The sequence below is a fragment of the Mobula birostris genome, chromosome 9 (genome assembly GCF_030028105.1).
Source record: "Mobula birostris isolate sMobBir1 chromosome 9, sMobBir1.hap1, whole genome shotgun sequence".
Lineage (NCBI taxonomy): Eukaryota > Metazoa > Chordata > Chondrichthyes > Myliobatiformes > Myliobatidae > Mobula > Mobula birostris.
In genome coordinates, this window is record NC_092378.1 from 77,595,396 (window position 1) to 77,601,395 (window position 6,000).

At 43.3% G+C, this 6,000-nt stretch overlaps 1 long non-coding RNA gene across 2 annotated transcripts in view; it reads left to right on the forward strand.

The window, feature by feature from the left end:
• LOC140203400 (uncharacterized) overlaps positions 1 to 3,626 on the forward strand; it is a 29,503-nt gene extending 25,877 nt beyond the window's left edge. For both annotated transcript variants that reach the window (XR_011887361.1, XR_011887360.1), the window contains exon 5: positions 3,360 to 3,626. This is a non-coding gene — a long non-coding RNA (uncharacterized lncRNA). The remainder of the gene's footprint in view (positions 1 to 3,359) is intronic.
• The last annotated feature ends 2,374 nt before the right edge of the window (positions 3,627 to 6,000 follow it).

Here is a 6,000-nt window from a genome sequence, read left to right on the forward strand (position 1 = left end):
TTTTTATACAACAACTATTGCGACTCTGTAAAGTGACAGATGAAAAAAGGTGAAAGGAATGAAAAAAACCCACGTGCCCTCAAGGCTGGCTTAAGAAAGCTGGAGGGAAGTGGGAAAGGTGGAAGAGATTTATGATGGAAGTTCCAGAAAATAACAAAGTCAAGGTGAGGAATGAAGGAGGGGAGACAGATTGTCTTTGGAGGAACATAAGAGTGAAAAGAGAGTCTTGTTGCTCCTCTGCCCTGGTAGTTCCATAGGCCCAAAATGTTTCCATAGATTCTGTCTGACCTGCTGAGTTCCTCCAGTATTTTGTGTATGTTGCTTGGGATGTCCAGCACTTGCAGAATCTCTTGTCTTTATGTAGGCCTGATGTTACATAGAAACATAGAAACAGGCCATTCAGCCCTTCGAGCCTGCACCGCCATTTATTATGATCATGGCTGATCATCCAACTCAGAACCCTGCCCCAGCCTTCCCTCCATACCCCCGACCCCCGTAGCCACAAGGGCCATATCTAACTCCCTCTTAAATATAGCCAATGAACTGGCCTCAACTGTTTCCTGTGGCAGAGAATTCCACAGATTCACCACTCTCTGTGTGAAGAAGTTTTTCCTAATCTCGGTCCTAAAAGGCTTCCCGTCTATCCTCAAACTGTGACCCCTCGTTCTGGACTTCCCCAACATCGGGAACAATCTTCCTGCATCTAGCCTGTCCAATCCCTTTAGGATCTTATACGTTTCAATCAGATCCCCCCTCAATCTTCTAAATTCCAACGAGTACAAGCCCAGTTCATCCAGTCTTTCTTCATATGAAAGTCCTGCCATCCCAGGAATCAATCTGGTGAGCCTTCTCTGTACTCCCTCTATGGCAAGGATGTCTTTCCTCAGATTAGGGGACCAAAACTGCACACAATACTCCAGGTGTGGTCTCACCAAGGCCTTGTACAACTGCAGTAGTACCTCCCTGCTCCTGTACTTGAATCCTCTCGCTATAAATGCCAGCATACCATTCGCCTTTTTCACCGCCTGCTGTACCTGTATGCCCACTTTCAATGACTGGTGTATAATGACACCCAGGTCTCGTTGCACCTCCCCTTTTCCTAATTGGCCACCATTCAGATAATAATCTGTTTTCCTATTTTTGCCACCAAAGTGGATAACTTCACATTTATCCACATTAAATTGCATCTGCCATGAATTTGCCCACTCACCCAACCTATCCAAGTCACCCTGCATCCTCTTAGCATCCTCCTCACAGCTAACACTGCCACCCAGCTTCGTGTCATCCGCAAACTTGGAGATGCTGCATTTAATTCCCTCATCCAAGTCATTAATATATATTGTAAACAACTGGGGTCCCAGCACTGAGCCTTGCGGTACCCCACTAGTCACTGCCTGCCATTCTGAAAAGGTCCCGTTTATTCCCACTCTTTGCTTCCTGTCTGCTAACCAACTCTCCACCCACACCAATACCTTACCCCCAATACCGTGTGCTTTAAGTTTGCACACTAATCTCCTGTGTGGGACCTTGTCAAAAGCCTTCTGAAAATCCAAATATACCACATCCACTGGTTCTCCCCTATCCACTCTACTAGTTACATCCTCAAAAAATTCTATGAGATTCGTCAGACATGATTTTCCTTTCACAAATCCATGCTGACTTTGTCCGATGATTTCACCGCTTTCCAAATGTGCTGTTATCACATCCTTGATAACTGACTCCAGCAGTTTCCCCACCACCGACGTTAGGCTAACCGGTCTATAATTCCCCGGTTTCTCTCTCCCTCCTTTTTTAAAAAGTGGAGTTACATTAGCCACCCTCCAATCCTCAGGAACTAGTCCAGAATCTAACGAGTTTTGAAAAATTATCACTAATGCATCCACTATTTCTTGGGCTACTTCCTTAAGCACCCTGGGATGCAGACCATCTGGCCCTGGGGATTTATCTTCCTTCAATCCCTTCAGTTTACCTAACACCACTTCCCTACTAACATGTATTTCGCTCAGTTCCTCCATCTCACTGGACCCTCTGTCCCCTACTATTTCTGGAAGATTATTTATGTCCTCCTTAGTGAAGACAGAACCAAAGTAATTATTCAATTGGTCTGCCATGTCTTTGCTCCCCATAATCAATTCACCTGTTTCTGTCTGCAGGGGACCTACATTTGTCTTTACCAGTCTTTTCCTTTTTACATATCTATAAAAGCTTTTACAGTCCGTTTTTATGTTTCCTGCCAGCTTTCTCTCATAATCTTTTTTCCCCTTCCTAATTAAGCCCTTTGTCCTCCTCTGCTGAACTCTGAATTTCTCCCAGTCCTCAGGTGAGCCACTTTTTCTGGCTAATTTGTATGCTTCTTCTTTGGAATTGATACTATCCCTAATTTCTCTTGTCAGCCACTGGCGCACTACCTTCCTTGATTTATTCTTTTGCCAAACTGGGATGAACAATTGTTGTAGTTCATCCATGCAACCTTTAAATGCTTGCCATTGCATATTGACCGTCAATCCTTTAAGTGTCATTTGCCAGTCTATCTTAGCTAATTCACGTCTCATACCTTCAAAGTTACCCCTCTTTAAGTTCAGAACCTTTGTTTCTGAATTAACTATGTCACTCTCCATCTTAATGAAGAATTCCACCATATTATGGTCACTCTTACCCAAGGGGTCTCTCACGACAAAATTGCTAATTAACCCTTCCTCATTGCTCAAAACCCAGTCCAGAATAGCCTGCTCTCTAGTTGGTTCCTCGACATGTTGGTTCAAAAAACCATCCCGCATACATTCCAAGAAATCCTCTTCCTCAGCACCTTTACCAATTTGGTTCACTCAATCTACATGTAGATTGAAGTCACCCATTATAACTGCTGTTCCTTTATTGCACACATTTCTAATTTCCTGTTTAATACCATCTCCAACCTCACTACTACTGTTAGGTGGCCTGTACACAACTCCCACCAGCGTCTTCTGCCCCTTAGTGTTACGCAGCTCTACCCATATCGATTCCACATCTTCCCGGCTTATGTCCTTCCTTTCTATTGCGTTAATCTCTTCTTTAACCAGCAACGCCACCCCACCTCCCCTTCCTTCATGTCTATCCCTCCTGAATATTGAATATCCCTGAACGTTGAGCTCCCATCCCTGGTCACCCTGGAGCCATGTCTCTGTGATCCCAACTATATCATAATCATTAATAACAATCTACACTTTCAATTCATCCACCTTATTACGAATGCTCCTTGCATTGACACACAAAGCCTTAAAATGGATATGTTCTCATGACAATGAGTGGTAAATAAAATTGGTTGTAACTTATTTACAGCAAGATGTAAGCTGTTTTTAATCATTGGTTGCCTCTGGCAGACTGGGTGGATGAGATCCAATGGCCAGGAAGCTAGTTCTGCAAGGCATCGTGGAGAACAAAGGGCTTGACAAGGCATGACACTGCAATCAAGGAAGACACCGGTTGTGACGACTACTTGTACCACTAAACCCAGACATCTGAGGTCAAGAGAGTGGAGCTACCCCAGTACAGTGACTTTTCCACTTTAAAAACTCTCCTTCACAGGTTTCAAAACTGTATTTTTTGAATAAAATGGAAAAGCAAACAATCAATCATTGGTTAAATTTCTGGCTGAAACCTCAATAAATCTGTTAAGTGAAAGGGTTATTATTTTGTTAAAATTGTGTACTTCTATCTCTTGAACATTGCTATTTGTTTCATTTTTTTAAGGATATTCTATGCTTGGAAAAATGAGTGATAAAACAATATCATTATATCACATACACAGGAACAGTACAATCGGCATGCTCACACCCTGCATCGGGGAATGGTACCGGATTGATAGGGCTATGGACAGGGCAGTTGGTCTACAAGTCGTTGCAGTGTGTAGTAAGACCGTGAGGAAGGACAGGCAGATGATAGGGATGAGACCGTGAGGAAGGACAGACAGATGATAGGGATGAGACCGTGAGGAAGGACAGGCAGATGATAGGGATGAGACCATGAGGAAGGACAGGCAGATGATAGGGATGAGACCGTGAGGAAGGACAGGCAGATAACAAGGATGAGATGAATAGGGGAAATATCAGAATCAGAATCAGGTTTATTATCACCTGCATGTGTCGTGAAATTTGTTAACTTAGCAGCAGCAGTTCAAAACAATACATAATATAGAAGAAAAAAATTAAGTAAATCAATTACAGTGAGTATATAGATGTATACTGAATAGATTAGAAGTAGTGCAAAAACAGAATTAATATATATTAAAAAAGTAGTGAGGTAGTGTTCATGGGTTCAATGTCCATTCAGGTATCAAATAGCAGAGAGAAAGAAGCTGCTCTTGAATCACAGAGTGTGTGCCTTCAGGGTTCTGTACGTCTTTCCTGATGGTAGCAATGAGAAGGGGGTATGTCCTGGGTGATGGGGGTTCTTAATTATGGATGTCGTCTTTCTGAGGCACCGCTCCTTGAAGATGTCTTGAGTACAGTGGAGGTTAGTACCCAAGATGGAGCTGACTAATTTTACAACTTTCTGCAGCTTCTTTCGGTCCTGTGCAGTAGCCCCGCCCCCCCGCCCCCCAAACCAGACAGTGAAACAGCCTGTCAGAATGCTCTCCATGGTATATCTATAGAAGTTTTCAAGTGTGTTAGTTGACTAACCAAATCTCTTCAAACTTCTAATGAAATATAGCTGCTGTCTTGCCTTCTTTATAGCTGCACTGATATGTTGGGACCAAATTAGATCCTCAGAGACCTTGACAGTCAGGAACTTAAGGTTGCTCATTCTCTCCACTTCTGATCCATCTATGAAAATTGGTTCATGTTCCTCATCTTACCCTTCTTGAAGTTCACAATCAGCCCTTTTACCTTACTAACAGTGAGTGCGAGGTTGTTGCTGTGACATCAGGAAACTAGCTGGTATATCTTGCATCCATCTGAGATTCTACCAATAATGGTTGTATCATCAGCAATTTTTATAGATGGTACTTGAGCTATACCTGGCCACACAGTCATGTGTATATACAGAGTAGAGTAGTGGGCTAAGCACTCACCCCTGAGGTGCGCCAGTGTTGATCGTCTGCGAGGAGGAGATACTATCACCAATCTGCACAGATTGTGATCTTCTGGTTAGGAAGTTGAGGATCCAGTTGCAGGAGAAGGTTCAGAGACCCAGGTTCTATAGTTTATCCATCAAGACTGTGGGAATTATGGCGTTAAATACCTGGCTACTGTCAATGAACAGTATCCTGACAGAGGTGTTTGTATTGTCCAGGTGGTCTAAGGTCATGTGAAGAGCCACTGAGATTGTGTCGGCCATTGACCTATTCTGGTCCTTGCTGAGGCAGGAGTTCAGTCTAGTTAAGACCAACCTCTCAAAGTATTTCATCACTGTAGGTATAAGTGGTATTGAGTGATAGTCATTGAGGCAACTCACACTACTCTTCTCAGTCACTGGTATAATTGTTGCCCTTTTGAATCAGGTGGGATCTTCTGAATGCTGAAGTGAGAGATTGAACATGTCTTTGGATACACCCATCAGTTGGTTGGCACAAGTTTTCAGAGTCTTACCAAGTACTTCATTAAGGCCTGCTTCCTTGTGAGAGTTCACTCTTCTTAAAGACAGCCTGATGTCAGCCTCTGAGACAGAGATCACAGGGTCACTGGGTGCCACAGGGATCCTCACAGCTGTAGTTATATTCTCCCTTTCAACAGAGGCATAGAAGGCATTAAGCTCGTCTGGTAGTGAAGCATCACTGCCATTCATGCTACTGGATTTTGCCTTGTAGGAAGCAATGTCTTTCAAACCCTGCCAGGGTTGCCGTGCATCTGATGTTGCCTAAAACCTTGCTCAGAATTGTCTCTTTGCCCTTGAAATATAAGTCATACCTCGTTCTCTTGTATAGACCTGAGTCACAAGACTTAAATGTCACAGATCTAGCCCTCAGCAGACAACGCACCTCTTTGTTCTTCTACAGCTTTTGGTTTGGAAATGTACAGTAAG